Source organism: Pelobates fuscus, chromosome 2 (assembly GCF_036172605.1).
Source record: "Pelobates fuscus isolate aPelFus1 chromosome 2, aPelFus1.pri, whole genome shotgun sequence".
Lineage (NCBI taxonomy): Eukaryota > Metazoa > Chordata > Amphibia > Anura > Pelobatidae > Pelobates > Pelobates fuscus.
The window spans coordinates 360,387,012-360,404,198 of NC_086318.1; the positions used below are offsets into that span (position 1 = coordinate 360,387,012).

The window sequence follows — 17,187 nt, forward strand, 5'->3', positions numbered from 1 at the left end:
CTCGGAAAGATTTTGTTATTCAGTGAATAAAGACTTTGCTTCCTTCGAACAAAGTGTTACTGAAGGAAGGGGAGTAGAACAAAGGGATGGATGGAGTTAGATAGCTGGTAGTATTGCTGCTTTCTGTTTTAGGTTAAGAATAATTCTATTGAACTTAAATGTAGAATGTGTTTTATGGCAAAGGTTTAAAAATATCAGGAAGTATTACTTTACTGAAAGGGTAGTGGATGCATGGAATAGCCTTCCAGCTGAATTGGTGGAGATTAACACAGTAAAGAAGTTTAACCCCTTAAGGACCAAGCTTCTGGAATAAAAGGGAATCATGACATGTCACACATGTCATGTGTCCTTAAGGGGTTAAGCATGCGTGGGATAGGCATAAGGCTATCCTAACTATAAGATAAGGCCAGAGACTAATGAAAGTATTTAGAAAATTGGGCAGACTAGATGGGCCGAATGGTTCTTATCTGCCGTCACAGTCTATTTTCAAGGTGATAGCTCTCGGTTTGTCAAATTCTATGTAAAGCAAGGATCCAGACATACATATTCTGACACTTTATGATTTTAAGATCCATGAAACCAGTATATGTTTTATACTAAAATATAGGTTTTATAGAGCAACCTGGAGGAATGTTTTGCAGAATAATCTAGAATCCTGTAGGTTAAAAGAAATGATATCAAAATTAAAACCAAAAGAGAAACAAATGCGCTTTTGGGAATCGGACTGAAAACCCAGCTGCCGTTTGCTCGTGTATCCTGTCGGACGCTGGCTTGGCATATGTATCACATTAGCAGTGTACTCCAAATGAACTTGTGGTTGATTTTGTGGGCGATGTGTCATCTTCCCTGTGAAATTCACAAACACCAGCCCAGAAGAAAGCGGTCTGAAGACACGGAATGGAAAGATTTTTTACTATGTTTGTTTTTATTTAAAAAAAAAAAAAACCTGCAAAAAAACTATTACAAAAGTAAAAATTTAAAAAAAAAACGTAATTTCCCATGGTTATCAGTGGAGTACTGAGCATCACTCATTCCTTGCTGGGGTTTATGGGACATGTAGTTCAGAGCATATAAGCAGTACCGTTAATGGAAATACTTACATGACATTTCTACTCAAAGCAATAGGAAACGTGAATTCAGAGTAAATTTAAAAATGTAGGCCAAAATGGCGGATTTTGGAAGATATCTTCAAGTCTGTTCTGTGTTTAGTTTTGCTATTTTGGCCTTTCAGTTGAGATTCTCTTTGAATTTTCTGCAGTTGCCGTTTTAGTGGATAGTCCTGTTGGTTTGACTTATGCTGAACGTATCCTGACTTCAGATTCATGAGACATGGGGTCCAGCATTCAGCACGAGTTTTATTTATGGAAACTTTAACTTGCCAGTTTATTCATGTTTTATATTATTTTTATCTTACCCATTCGCAACATTTACAGTTTCGGACTGAAGAATGACTCGAGATAGATACATTTAGATAGATATCTATGAGAAAGTTTGTTTTGAGGTATTTGGACTTATAGTTGTATCAGTTTTTTGCTTTTCAAGGGAGGCAGAAAAGGGTGCTTACTTCACGGGCAGTAAGAGATTATGGTGCAACAGCATCTCTTGTTCCTTAGATTTATTTTGTTTAATTTTCTTTTTTTAAGTTTTTACCCATTCTGAGGGTGGCTTTTATTTGATGAATTCTAAAAATGAATTCTGCATTCTGAATTCTGAAGGGTATCTGTAAAATTATATTGGGCTGCAGATTATAGTGGAGAGGATACAGAGAAGGGACACTATAAAAACCAAAACTAGGAACCAAACCCTCTATGCATCAAAATTGCTTCATTAAGCTAAAGTTCTTTTTGTAGTGTCCCTTTAAAGGGACACGCCAGACCCCTAAAGCACTTTTAGCTTATTGAAAAGCTTTATAAGTAAAGAGTGCGCCTTCTTTTTTTCATTAGACAAAAAGTGTGGATTTCAGTAGAAATTAAAAAAAAAATGAATTGACCGGTTAACACCCCCATCCCCTCCTGGCTTTCAAGCAGACAACAGGACCTGTTACTTCCTGGTCTGGTTGGCTCAGTGAAGCTAAATTCAAGAGGCAGTAATTGCCTTGCACAGATTTATCATTGAGCTATATTGGGAGGTTTGTGATTGGAGCGCACAGAAAGTCTGGGCGGGGTTAAAAGGGGTAGCAGACACAAGATATGCAGATTTTGCAAGCTGTTTTTAGATATACCCCAATGAAAAAAAATGCATAATTAAAGTTTTTTTGGGGGGCAGTGGAGTGTCACTTTAATTTAAAAACAAAACCAAAGAATACTATACACTGCATGGTATTGTGTACAAACAAACAAAACATATTCTGTGGTTAATCCTGTGTTAATAGCAGTGATCCTTTAATTATCTTTAAACAATTGAGTGTGAGAATCAGATTTGTTGTGTTAAGTACTTATCTGTGAAATATCCTTTTATGTCATAGACACACATTTTATTTCATAGCAAAATCAAGTCAGCCTTTCATGTACCGTTAAAGTCAACCTGCCACTCAAGATTTGATATTCTGTATCTTCAGCATCTCTTCCAGAATATTATCAGGAGAGGGCCTGACTTAAGGAAAGCAGGCGCAAAATGTTCAAATGCAATAAATGTATTATTTACCATAAAGATAAATTATATATTTATTGGACTCCAGGAGCTTGCTCGGTGGTACTTACCTGTCGCCCCTAAAACCAGCCTCATCATTCCCAGTTGGCCCTCTGTGTTTTATTGTTGTAACACACACTCTCCACTTCTGCATCTGAACACTTCCCCAAACAATTAACACTGATGATGCGACATGTTGGCTTCACTGCCAGCGAGTCTGCATTAGAACATTACAATGCTTGCTGTGGGAGTAGCACAGTGAGATGTCGCCAGCATAGAGATCTTATCTGAAGACTGACTGACAGGTGGGGCAGGACCATATTTGCAAAGTTATTAAAATAAAATCTAGAGATTTTGTAACATTTCTTCTATCACAACGTATAGCTGAAATCTGATGCTTTTTAATCTACGCCCAAGTTATTCTGGGCATGACTAGTAAACTTTAACAGGTAATAACAGAGCGATCCCAAGCTCTACATGGTGACTAATGAAAGAATGAAAAGTACCATTCCTGCTTAAATTCTTTACTTGTTCTAAATTTTTTAAGCTTTTTAGTGATGCATCACTTAACGGAACACTCAAAGAACCATAAAAACTACATTGTGCTGTAATGGTCAGGGTGCCAGGAGTTAATTTTTAGAATGATTTGACATCTTACCGGGGGCCCGCAAGGTGCCACCCCCTCTCTTCCACTACAGCTTATAGTGAGCCAGAAGCTCTGATATTTGAGCCTCTATACGTTCTCCTAAGCGAAACTCTGCATTGCAGGACTAGCTTATTGGCTGATAGAGTCAGCGGATCACTTTAAGCCAGTGAGCTAAGCCCTGTCTCTCCAGGGTTAGCTCACAGAGAACCAGAAGCTATCTTTTTAAAGTAATGGTAGTGGTTGCTCTTTATCCTTTATATAACAGACAACATCATACTATATAAATGTTTGCAGGCTTGGTGTATGTATATATATATATATAGTGTGTGTGTATATACATGTAATTCCTAAATGATTTCTATATTTCACATCATAGAAATATGAGCACATCACCCTTAGCCGTCCACCCTTAAACTCTAAATCCTAACATGCAGGGTTTGTGGACAAGATTTTGATATTATGTTTAACATATTAATCTGTGTCTGTGGTGTTTAGATGTCTCCCATCACAGATATTGCCGTAGTTTAGCTTTTGTTTCAAGCACACTTCCTCATAATTGAGAATACATTTACAATTCTCGAGTATCAAGCTGCACAAGCTGTGTGTTGGGTGGAGCTCCCCCTGCAGGGGCCTTGTCCTTCCTACAGTGCTAAAAATGGTTAAGAACATTTTAGTATATGTGTTGTGAAGGCACAGAAATACCTTATTATTATTACTGGTATTTATACAGCGCCTGCATATTCCGTAACGCTTTACAAAATTATCAAAGGTAAATTATCAAACGTACAGGAACAAAAGGTTAAAGAGGGCCCTGCTCAGACGAGCTTACAGTCTATAGGACTGTAGATCAACAGTCTCTTAAACTTTGTGTTGCTTATACCAATAACATTGGGTAATCTACTTACCTGACCGCTCTAGCTGAACTAAAACCTATTAGTACTCAAGAACATACACTGCTCACTGGTAGGTATTCGCTCCGGTGTGAATTGTTGCTAATTCAATTCAATTCGAATTTTCAAATGTTATACAAAAATTGCCACATTGAAAAAAGGCCTCATGTAGCTGTTTGTATTTTTTTTTTTTAGCAGAAAATATGATACTCACTGTGTGTGAAATCCCATCAATTAACCGTTTACAGGGTTATTTAGCAACATGAGAAATATGGGGAATTCAAACTGAATCTCAAATTTAAGGACAAAATAACTGAATCGGAAAATTCTTCAAAGCATTAATACTTTTAGTTTGGCTGTTTTGGTCTAAAATTCACCTTGAATTCATTTAAAATTCCTGACTATTCCCACGTTAGTGAATACCTCTGTTAAGTGTATAAACAGGTGTAGGAGTCTCCGCTCATTCATTATTGACAAGTGTTTTTGAGCTTCTCTATGGTCCCCCAAACTGGAATCCAACTCCAAAATGGTGACTTTATTGCAGTTGCAGAGCTTACATAGTAAGATGTTGTGTTTAAGATGCCCGGAGTATCCTGGCCCGGTTTCTTGGAAATGAGGCTCACAGTTTGCCCCCCTTACCAGGATCTGTGCTGTGCTCGGATGCTAACTGATGGTCCAGTGATGAAAGCCACAGCGGTCATCATTCAGTGGCTGAGAGAATCCGCTGACTGCTCTCAACCAGTGTCTGACATTCTGGTGACACCCATATTTCAGATAATCATCTATAGGTATTCACTAACAACCTCCGGCTGCTTTCTGAACCTGGCAAAAACATTCTACATGTCTCCTGTTATTGAACTAAAGGTTTGTCAATTACAGTAACTAGACCCTCTTCCTTTTTCTTAAAATGTGACTTGTTAATCCCTTAGGTTTACCTCAGATATTGGATAGGTTACACGGCAGGGGCAGCTGATTTACGTTCTGACTGAGATACTAAGAAAACTTCTAAAAGAAACTTAAATAGAAATGTAAACCATTCTTTCACTTATACAACAATAACTCTTTTGAAACCCATGAAAAAAATAAAAAAATAGCACACTGTGAAGAGACACTAAGTATTATTTTATTAAGAGTTAAAAACATAATATGACGTAGTTCTGGCTCCCGGCATCAGTAGATGGCCCACTAGGCGCAAAGGAGCAGAGCAGGGAGATTACAGCTGCCTCACCGCCTTTGATTCTAACACAGCCGCTCTCACAGCAGCTCCACTGGACCCCCAACGACACGTAGGAAGGCTGAGTGAAAAATGTAAAAGTATTATAATATTAATTAGTGTCTGTCAGTGTATAAGTGTGTGTGTGTCTATCAAATTAGTGAGTCTGTTTGTCATTGAGTCTGTTTGTGACTGTCAATGTTTGTCTTTCAATGAGTGTGTCAGTGTTTGTGTGTCTGTCAGTGTGAGCGTGTGTGTCAGATCAGTGAGTCGGTGTCGGTTAGTGACGTCTGAGTGTGTGTGTCTGTCAGTGCATATCTGCCAGTGTGTGTCTGTTGGGGAATATGTGTGTGCCAAATCAGTGAGTCTCTGTCTGTCAGTGACGTCTGTGTTTGTCATTGTGTGTGTGTGTGTGTGTGTGTGTGTCTGTCAGAGTGTGTGTTGAAAGTTTAATTATTGCAGTTTCTCAGAAACTGCAATAATTACCTTGAGGGGTTAACTCCTTCTGGGTGGTTAGGCGACCAAAAGTTGCCTAACTGATGCTGGATGTCCTCACGCTGTCCATCCAGCGTCTGTTAAATACCCATAAGAAAGAATTGATATAATGCTTTCCTATGGGGAAGTCTAATGTAAGCGCGGAGGAGGAGCCTGACCCAGCATTGGTGCTGGATTTCACACCTTTAGTGCCAGGGGGAGGAGGAGGGCAGGGGGCACTATAGGATACTAAAATGCCAGGAAAACTTTTATGGCACTATAGTACCCCTTTAAAAGGAGTATGAAAATAAGTCTAAATAGGAAGGGGTGGGTTCTTAATCAGGAAGCAAATTTAGATTAAGGGGGTTGTCCAAGTTTCGTCATGACTAGGGCTGCACAATACTAAAATACACCACTGACTGGAGGAGCTTCCTGGCTGTTAACGGACTTTTGGTCTGGTAACTGACATTGGACGTCCTCACGCTCTGCATAATTGATTCAATATTTTCCTGTGGGGAGGTCCAATCTGCGCGCGGCACTCACTGCGCATGCGCATTACCGCCGAATTGTCAAGGGTCATCTGAGGAGGCGGAGCTGCAACCCAGTGCCGAGGGACATCGGTGCTTGGATCAGGTATGTAAATAAAAACATTTTTAACTCTTTATTTACCCACCCATAAGCGGGGGAGAGGGGGTTCTGAGAGAGGTGGGAGGCAGAGGGGACTATAGTGTCAGGCATACAGGTTTGTATTCCTGGCACTTATAGTATCCCTTTAAAAGCTCTGTCCTTTGCACCTGGCAGTCTTCATTGTAAAACATACGAGAAGAGGTCAAATGAAACAATGTATATAATTCTCTCTTCTTCACTTCCAATGTTCACCCTGGATTACAATATCAATTGCTACATCTTTAATATAAATTTAAACGAAATGGTAGCATGTAAAGGATGACAGAAGTTATAGATCACGGATAGGCAACCTTTGGCACTCCAGATGTTGTGGACTACATCCCCCATAATGCTCTTACACCCATAATTCTGGCAAAGCATCATGGTAGGTGTAGTCCAAAACATCTGCAGTGCTGAAGGTTGCCTATGCATGTTATAGACCAGGGGTAGGCAACCTTTTAGCAGCACTGTGCCGATATAGGAGTGTGATGTCCCGTAGCGTGCCGGTCCTATTTTTTTAAATTGAGGTGTGTATGCTGACGTATTCTGCTTTTGTTATTTTTCCTGTGATTGCTTTGTATTGTTGTATTTGTGCGTATAGGAGCTATTATATTGTATATGTTCATTATTAGTTTATGCTATCGTGTATGATACTTATGAATGTGGGCTGTGTATGGGGGCTGCTTGTGGAATTGTGTGTGGATGGATATGTCACATTGTGTGTTTGGTAGTGTGTGTATGTGTGGGGGCTGTTTGGTGTATAGCATGTGAGAGGCTGCATGTGGGTTTGTGTGCATGTATGTGGATTGTTACGTTTGGGCGGATTGTGTGTATGTTTGTTTGTGGGCTGTTCGTATTATTTGTATGAGGGGAGGGTTATTCTGCATTTCTGTGTATATCTAGCAGTATTGGTGACTTCCCTGGGTTCCAGTGGGGACCAGGCTGGCCAGGTACAGGTCAAAGACAGGAGCTGCAACAGCAGCTGCAGGCTGCTCTACTACAGATCTGAGATCACTTCCTCTACGTGCTGCAATGCATAAATTTGAGGATTGTCCTTCACCACCTCTTTGTATTAGCAGATATCTGAAGTTTTACTGGGACTCCTGATAGACCAGAGCATATTTGGCTCTAGCAGCCTTGAGTGCCGTGCAAAGACACCTCGAGTGCCGTGCATGGCACTAGTGCCGTAGGTTGCCTACCCCTGTTATAGACGATATATCAGTGTTTAATTAAAATGTGTAAATTCCAGAGAAGTGACAGTTCCCCTTTAAGATCCCATTATAAAATGGAATTCCCCATTCATTCAGTGATAGATTCGGCTTTAACTTTATTCTCACTGTGCAGAGTACATACAAAGACAATGAACCACAGTAGCGATTAAAGAAATTTGCTATAAATAATAATCAATTTTTTTAGGACAAAATTAAGACAATTTTTTTTCTCATTTAACACAAAATTGTAATGAATTGAAAACCAAATCTAAGAATTTAAGCCAAAATAGCAGATCCTATTATTTAGCTCTGACACCTAGGAATACGTAAAACCACTCCTAGAGGGTTATTTATTAAAGTGAGAATTCCAAGTGAATTCAAAGTGAATTTCAAATTTAAAGGAACACTGTAGTGTCAGGAATACAAATGTGTATTCCTGACACCGTAGGTCTAAATAGCTGTTTAGGTCCCCAGCCCCTCCTTAACTCCGGTTAAAAAGGTGGTTTGCTCATTTTTTTTTCAGCGCCACCAAGGTCCGGTCGCAGCTAAGTTTTGTCCCCTTAGCTAAGATCATCAAACTTCATGATCTCAGCCAATCCAATGCTTTCTCATAGGAAAGCATTGGGAGGCTATTACTCATGCTCTGCAAAACGGCGCACTGCTCCAATCATCATCTCCTCATAGCAATGCATTGACTGCATGCACTCTATGGGGAAAGCTAAACACCTCCATGCAGAACGTGGAGACAGTGAACATCAGCGCTGCACGTTGTGCAATACTGACCCAGGAAGTACCTCTAGTGGCTGTCTGAGTGAAGGCCACCATAGGTGTTAGCTAGGCAGCAATGTAAACACTGCCATTTCCTTAAAAATACATTGTTTACATTAGATTAAACACCAAAACCACTGAATGAAGCTGTAGTTGTTCTGGTGACTATAGTGTCCCTATAACTGAAAACTTAGCTGAGTTAAAGATTTTTTTCAGATCAGCTATTTTCACTTTAAATTTGAAATTCAGTCAGTTTTTGAGTGAATAGTAATTAGTGACAGATCTGTTATAAGAGGGTTACATAGAGACCCTAGCAGCGACACCCAGTCCACATTGTTATTCCAAACGCCCATAGTGTTCCTTTAACTAAAAATGTATTTGTTTGACACTTGTTTGTAAGTCACATTACCAGACATTCTGAGTTGAAATACATAAGTGAAGATTTCTTAAAGGAACACTTCACACGTAGTTTACGTTCGTGTTTAATGTGTCTGGAGTCTGTCATGTTTGCGATAGTTTTAAGTAAGAAGCCTTGGTGTTGCAGTAAAACTGCCTGCAGATGACCTTGACAAAGGTAACTGTGTTTTAATAGCTTTTTTAATACCTTCAATAGTGTTTATTTGGCTGAGAACATAAGTAACTTTCAGAATAATGACCGTTCCACTTTAAATCTTGCATGGCCAAGTAATTGCCTAATCAGTGGCCAGTTTAGAAGAGTTTACTGGGGATACTACTGACATCCTTTAACCAGGCTTTGTTATTTCTGTTATCTACACTCTATTGTTTAAACTCCCTCTTTTTAATTTCATCATTGAGAACTTTTTTTTTTTTTTTAACTAATTTATTTTCCCTCTAAAGCATTTCCAAAGAGGAAAGCCACATATGGCATTTCTTAGGATAATAAAGGTTAATCCCTCTTTGGGGAGTTAGGAAACAAAGCAGTGTGCAGTTTAAGCATGTTTGGGTAAATTCTCTCACTAGAACTGAAGTCTATCAAGCTTCCCTCTCCATTGTTCAACTCCCTTTCTTCATTTCACTTGTCAATTACTGCGCCAGAAGTGGCCTTGGCTTCATGGGAACTAAATCGGAAAGATGAGTCACAGGTTAATGCTACAACGTTTGAGTGTCTTTATTTTTTTTAAAAGAGACATGAAAGCTTGGTCTGGAGAACATGTGGTACTAATACCTGCTGGGACATATTCTAAATGTGGATTGTCTCTACATATGGCTAATAATTCATCCCAGGCAGTTGTAAGTGCCTTGATACGCTGCTGCATAGTGCAGTGATTATGGTGTTCGAAATGGAAGTAATATTGTCCAATCTCTTTTTTTGGACATCTTACTTGTGGATTTTCAGATAGTATTTTTAAAAAGCTGAACTTTGATTTCAATAAATAAACATTAATATTGCAATTATTATTAAAGAAAATATATTATTATCCTACTGATTCACATTTTATTAATAAAAAAAATTATAAATAAGCTGCCAGCATTATGAATGCTACATGATGTCACAACACAGCAGATCCTATATGTAGATTGTGAGCTCATTTGGGCACCTACCTACTGCTCTTCCATGTTATCCATCTTTTGTTAGAATTAAATGTTTGTTTGGTTTCCGCAGAATATGTGGGCGCTATATAAATAGTTGTAAATGCTCCGCATTTAAACTGACTTTCAAAGGAAAATCTCTCCTAATCCGATTAAAGATAGCTGGCTCATATTTCCTTTATCCACATAGAGATGAGTATGGGAACTTAATATATTATTATTATATTTAAAGGGGAACTGACACTTACCAGGATTGTTAATATTCTGGTTACAATATTTAACAAATATTTGTGAGGTGTGAAAAAATAAAAATGAATGTAGAAATTCACATCTATCCTGCAACTCCTATAAGACTGTAAGCTCGTTTGAGCAGGGTCCACTTTAACCTATCGTTCCTGTAAGTTTTCTTGTAATTGTCCTATTTATAATTAAATCCCCCCTCTTATAGTATTGTAAAGCGCTCTGTTGGTGCTATATAAATGGCAATACTAATAACTGGACTGGACTTGGTCTTGGCTCCCTGTCAGTCATTGTTGTAAGCCCTGGCGGTGAGCATAGAGAAAGCACACCATACAGAAGAGAAAGTACCGGTAAGCTATGATTCTATTTCTCTTAGTTGTTTGCACAGTGTGCCCTGGCTGTGCAGGACTGATGATATCATAGATAATTGTGTCGTTTTCAGGAAAGTGGCAGTTCCATTTTAAACCAGTTGTGTCACCCAGTTCCATTGCCAGAATATTTTCTAATTTACTACAAGTAGCTCAGAGGCTGCATTCATCTTGAAGAAAGAGTAATGTACGTTTCAGTGTATTTTTTTTTTTTTTTTTTTAAATTCTTTATTTTTGTGTGCAAGTAATAACAATGCATCTTACACTGCCACGACAGCATATGCAAGCATAGTTCTGACATAGTTGTACATTTGTATGACAGTTTGGTCTCTGCACATTTTTTTTAATTATAAAGGTAAACAAGCTATTTTAACACGTTTGCTGCAGGTCTTGACAATTTCTAACATTCAACGTTTCACAAATAGGTAATAGATGTGACCTGCATAAAGTAATGATTAGCACTCTATTTAAACACTGCTGAAGCATTGACATTCAGATTAAATTATTAAAGACACGGTAGCATTAGTCTGGCGTTTAAGCTTAAGATGCAATGATATGTTTCTATCATATGAAGAAGGAAAACCAAGTTATACCAAAGAGTTAACATTATTCAGAGTCTGTTCCCCAAGATCAAATAAGCAAAATTATGCTAGGGCTGATTATGTGTCTAGGCTCAGAGCTACTAGGTACCAACAGGACTACATGGGTATTTAACTGAATCGGCAAAGCAGAATAAACAGTCCAGGCAAGGGATAATGCACATCAGTCACTGGGATAAATGCGAGGCAGCACCCGAAATGCGCCCCACAGGTAGTACATTGTTGGAGGTTCACCCTATCCCTTGGTTTGGCATCCGATCTCTGTGGCTTGTCGAAGTCTCGATCTGGAGACGGACGTCGGCTCGATGTCTGCGGCAGTTGCATCTTGTGTGGTCTCCCGGTCCGCCCCAGCTCTCAGCATATTGCCGTGTATCATGTGAGTTATTGTCTTTTGGTAGGTTGCAAAACTGTACCTCGCTTGGGCCTTGCCATATTGCTCCGCCAGGGTCCTTCCAGATGCTGGTTGCGGTTAGGTATCCCTGCTGGTGGGAGAGGGGCAGATATTTTAAAGAGGCTTCTTCTGCTGCAGGCTGAGCATAGGCCTCTCGCATGCGCCTCTGTGGTTTGCACAGCTGCGGACCGCGTTGAATAGCTCTCCGGACACGTCGGGACCTGGGCCGGCGGCGTCTGATGCGTGGTCTGCGGTCTCTAAGTTTGGGCAGAGCCCCCTGTGCCCCTTGCTGCTTTTTGCCGGTCTGTGGTCTGACTGTGTGGGTCAGAGCCGGTGCGTGTGCAGGCATGGCGGTAGACAGTTGAGGGACCTTTGTGGCTGTTTGGACCTGTGTCAGTCTGGTCCACCACCGGGTCCAAAAAAGGTCGAAGGCCGCTGCTATGCGGTCCTCGTGGGGGAGCTCGCTTGTCAGTTGCGCCGGTTGAGTGAGTGGAGGCCTAGGAGCCTGGTCGGCAGCCGCCTTCTTGGTTTCCGGATGAGGGGTGAGTGCGGTCGCGTGTGCTCGCGGGGTTCTGTGTCCCTGAGGAGATTGGACCGGGATGACCCCCGCCGGTCCATAGGGGGGGGAACGTGGGCCCAGCAGAGTGTGTGCCGGATAGGCAAGCGACGGGAGAGCGGCCGTCTCTCCCGCGCCGCCCGCGTGTGTAGGCCGCATTTCGGCGCTGGGCAGTATCTCCGCTTGTGGGGTGTCTTTAGGATGGTCTCGGTGTCCGCTGCCCAGTATCAGCTTTTTAAGAGCCCAATAAGGGTGCCTTTTTGGTAAAATCCGCATTAATTGCGTTTAGTCTCAGGAGCTGTTGCTTTGTGCGTCCGTTTCTCTTAGCCAGGCCCCGCCCCCCTCGGTGTATTTTTTAAATGGCCACATTCCGGTATATTAATTTGTATTATTTCTGTGGTTCAGATTTACTGAACAGTCTTAAAAATAAAATATGATTTTACTGTATAAAGTCTGGGGTATTCTATTTCTGTGGTATGTTAAGAAGCGAAGTCTCTTTTATGTATTTTGAATATACATGATGCCATCTTTCTTAGCTTTGTAGTTTTCAAGTAACGTGCAGTGTTTTACTGTTTGATTCAGTGATTCGGTACAAAGAAAAGGGAAGTGCAATTCATGTGCAAAATGTAGACACCGTCTTTATCCAGTAAAGCTGCGACTATGTCTTATCATGTGTAATTCGGCTAGTATGAGTCAGCTGCTTGCTGTACTATTTAAATGACAGTCAAGGAACCACATGAGTTTTGAAACCGATCACGAGAAATATGGTCAATGTCAAAAATCAGAGTCCTCTGGTCAGGAAAGAGTGTTTTCAAATATGGCTAAGCTAATTATAAATATTTAGTAACATGGGTGTCATATTTAGGTTTTGTTAAAAAAAAATGTAAAAAACTATTACATACTGTGAGCTTTGAAATTGCTGTGTAGTGAATGCGCTGGATCATTTATGCTATATGACTTAGCCCACGTAGCACCCTGTAATGTGTGCATGTTCAGGTGTGTGCAGCCCTCTTGGCTATATATATAAAACCAAGAAGGCTGCACTCATGCTTTCATTTACATATTTGGGAGTCCAGGCCAACTCTTTGGTTTTGCACCCCTCCCTGTCACAGGTGCCTCATTCCAGGATCCTGTTTAGAGTCTAAGGAGGAAGTAGTTCCTAAGTAGATTGATCTCATAAGTGCAGTCATTAGGCTGCTAGAGAAGAACCTGCCAAGAAATACATTGGCAATACAATTGGAAATACATTGACGTTGTGGCAGGCTTATGCAATAAACGATCATATAATGTAACTAAACCCCTACCCTATTATTTTTTGCCTAGGTGAGGTGTTTTTAAATAAAACTATTACAATCTGTGAGATTTGAAATCATTGTTTAGTGAATAGGCGAGTGCGCTGGATTGTGTATTTTGTACATTATATATATATATATATAATTTAACCCTTTAACACGATGCATGGAAATTCACCTATATATGTACAACTAGATTTATTAACTTTGAAACATTTTAGCAATCACTAACTCTAGCTAAAACACAGATACATACTATTCATCAAGAAACCTAATATCTGTGTCTTTATACCATCGGAGTTAAGATGTTTGCTTATCTAGGTGAAATTAAATTCCATTTGATTTGTCTCTTTAAGTTCTCAGCCTACCTGTTGGAATGCCCATTATACAAAGGCCATTTCGGACACTCTTGTTTACCTCCAATATTTTCATATTTACTTTAACTAGATGTTTCTCCACTAAACTGTATATTGTGTTAAGCAGCACGTCAATTGCAAGCACTCCCTGACTTTGTCTCCTGGCCAAAGTGTTTACAGATGATTTGCCACCTGGCTTTGTCAGGCCCCTGTGGTCCTTCCAATCACCTCTGATGTGCTATACCGTCCCCATCCTTTTATCCTCTGCATTCTATTTCAAAGCCATGTTAATGGGAAAGGGGACATACAATAAGAGGACCTTGGTTGTGGGGCAGTTTTGCCATCCGTTCAGTCCAACAAGATTTTTCATTGGCTGAGATGCATACATAAAATGAAGTTGACCCCAACAGGCAGGGCCGGATTAACATAGGGGCTGATGGAGCTGCAGCTCCAGGCCCATGGAATAGGCCCATTTAAAAAAAAAAGGTTTTTTTTTTTTTAACATTTTCTTTTCACACTACTCTTAGGTTTGCCACCTGAGTTGTATTTTAAAGCACAGCCGGTATTTAAGGCCGCCTGGCCGTGATGGTTTTGCAGTAATACCGGCAATACAAATGCAAATTTTTTCTCAGTATAAACGGATATTACTCTACAATACCAGTACCGGCCAGTAGGGGTCACTGTGTATGGAGAGAGGCAGGGATAGGAAGTTACAGCTCTACTCACTGATCCACGGGGGAGCAGCTACACAGCACAGAGAGTCCAGACAGCAGCTCCCAGCCTGCAGAGACAGACTACAGCTCAGGTAAGTGAAGGATAGAGGGAAAGGCAGCAGGGAGACATGGGGTCACTGGGACACTAGGGGACACTGAGACACTTGGGGACACTGGGAAACATAGGGACACTGAGACACTTGGGGACACTGTGAGTCATGGGGACGCTGAGACACATGGGGACCCTGTGAGACATAGGGAGACACATTGGGGCACGGATACACTAGGGACACAGTGTCTCCATGTCTCTCAGTGTCCCCATGTCTACCAGCCAGTGCCCCTAGTGTCTCAGTGTCCCCTAGTGTCCCAGTGTCTCCTAGTCTCCCAGTGTCCCAATGTCTCTGTTCTACTGTCTCCCAGTGTCCCCATTTCTACCAGTGTCCCCATGTCTCCCAGTGTCCCCAAATGTCTGTGTCCCCATGTCTCCCAGTGTCCACATGTCTCCCAGCAAGTGTCCCTAGTGTCTCAGTGTCCCCATGTATCCCAGCCAGTGTCCCTAGTGTCTCAGTGTTCCCATGTCTCCCAATGTCCCCAAATGTCTGTGTCCCCATGTCTCTCAGTGTCCCCATGTCTATGTCCACAAGTCCCCCTATGCCTCCCATTGTCCCCAAGTGTCTGTGTCCCCATGCCAGTGACCCTAGTGTCTCAGTGTCCCCATGTCTCCCAGTGTCCCCTAGTCTCCCAGTGTCTGTGTTCCCATGTCTCTCAGTGTCCCGTGTCTGTGACCCCATTTCTCCCAGTGTCCACAAATGTCTGTGTCCCCATGTCTCCCAGTGTCTGTGTCCCCATGTCTCTGTGTCCCCATGTCTCTGATACTATTTCTCCCAGTGTCCCCATGTCTCCCAGTGTCTCCATGTCTCCCAGTGTCCCCATGTCTGTATCCACAAGTGCCCCCATTTCTCCCAGTGTCCCCAAGTGTCTCAGTGCCCCCAAGTCTCCCAGTGTCCCCAAGAGTCTCAGGGTCCCCGAGTCTCTCAGTGTCCCCATGTCTCTCAATGTCCCTTAGTATCCTAGTGACATGGGACACACTGAGACATGGGGACACTGGGCAACATGGGGACACTGATACATAGGGACACTGATGCCAGGCTGGCCTTCAAATTCTTTGGACAGACATGCCCCCTTTTTGGGTATGTTCACCCCTTTTTGGCAGTTCTGGTCACGTGATTCGCGTCAGTGGCCCACCCTTTTACCTCGCCCATTGACTTTCTGCTTCACTGGACACTGCTGTTAGGGGGTATGGATTTATTTGAAAGATGAAAGCATAAATTAAAGAGAGATTAGCAGAGTATGTGTTTTCTTATAGCTGCATCCTTTGAGTTTTCCTCCAACACCATCTCCATCAGATACATGACGCTTGGGAGGTATGACTGTTTTAGTGTTTTTGGTCAATAAGATTCTGTAATTAGGCCCATCATAATTGTCAGCACCAGGCCCACTGGGCTCTTAATCTGGCCCTGCCAACAGGTAGACCATTAGTGATAAGTGAAGGAGTGGGTATTTACGAACGTGAGAATTGTTGGTAATTCAAAGTGAATTTTAAATTTGAGGCAAAACTGCTGAACTGAAAGCATAGAGTTGAAGAATTATTCCAGATCAAATAGTTCGGCGTTAAACTTGAAGTTCTCTTTCAATTTCCAATAATTCTCACTTTGGTGAATAGTTTTGTCAAGCAGTTTATTCTAAGTATTTGGTGTGGATATGCAGATATAGAAGTCGGGTTAGTGCCCAGAGTGTTTAATAAGGAAAGATATACATGTATTCTATTGTTTGCTTGCTGTGAGCTATTCTAGTATTAAATTGGCATGTGTACGTATTTGAAAAACTAAAGCGATAATATGGCATAGATACAAGGAAATAAAAACTCTAAAATGCACTTAAGTTGGGTTCCATATGCTGTGGTGTACAGATCATTTTGATGTTATGAGAAAAGCCTTTTATTATTGGTTAGTTCCCCAATTATAATATTAAGACAAGTTCAAACCAAAGAATTTTGTTTTAATAAAATGTTTTTGTAACAACAGGGAATGATATACTGTTTTGAAGAGTCTTAATTAGTCTTTATAAGCAGAGTAAATATCCGTTTACATAGCATAAACTGGGGATACTGGAATTGGGTCAACAATATTGATTCCAGGATAGATGGACTGGTACCTGATTAGTTGCATTCAATGGACATTCATGGACATTGAACTTTGCTGTGGAATATTTGTGGGAATGATTGTTTCCTGGTCTTTCCTGAAGTGATCCAATAAGGATGGAAAGTCTCATTTTGTAGTAGAGCATAAGCCTTAGACATAAACAGTCCTTGTGTCATATTCAGGCATCGTATCATATTGCCCAACTAAAAGCTGTTGGTGGTAGGTAAAACCGTAAAGGTGCTCTCTGGTTTCAGGAGATAAGGAACCTTCCAGGACTGACTTCACCAACAAACATTCTTTAAACCAGTGGTGGTGGCAAACTGGAAAAAAACAAACAAATAGGGAATCCCATTAGATTTTTACGCATACTGCAAAATGTGGCATTTATTTTAAAATTTAAGATACATTGAATAAAATACAGAGA

General features: G+C 40.9%; 1 protein-coding gene and 1 long non-coding RNA gene across 2 annotated transcripts in view; one reads left to right on the plus strand and one right to left on the minus strand.

The window, feature by feature from the left end:
* The window catches only part of ACOXL (acyl-CoA oxidase like), a 447,901-nt gene that overhangs the window by 392,411 nt on the left and 38,303 nt on the right, over positions 1–17,187 (plus strand). The gene's annotated exons all lie outside the window — the stretch shown is intronic.
* Positions 16,653–17,187, minus strand: part of LOC134587360 (uncharacterized) — a 748,302-nt gene continuing 747,767 nt past the window's right edge. Inside the window, exon 8 of the long non-coding RNA XR_010086628.1 lies at positions 16,653–17,083. This is a non-coding gene — a long non-coding RNA (uncharacterized LOC134587360). The remainder of the gene's footprint in view (positions 17,084–17,187) is intronic.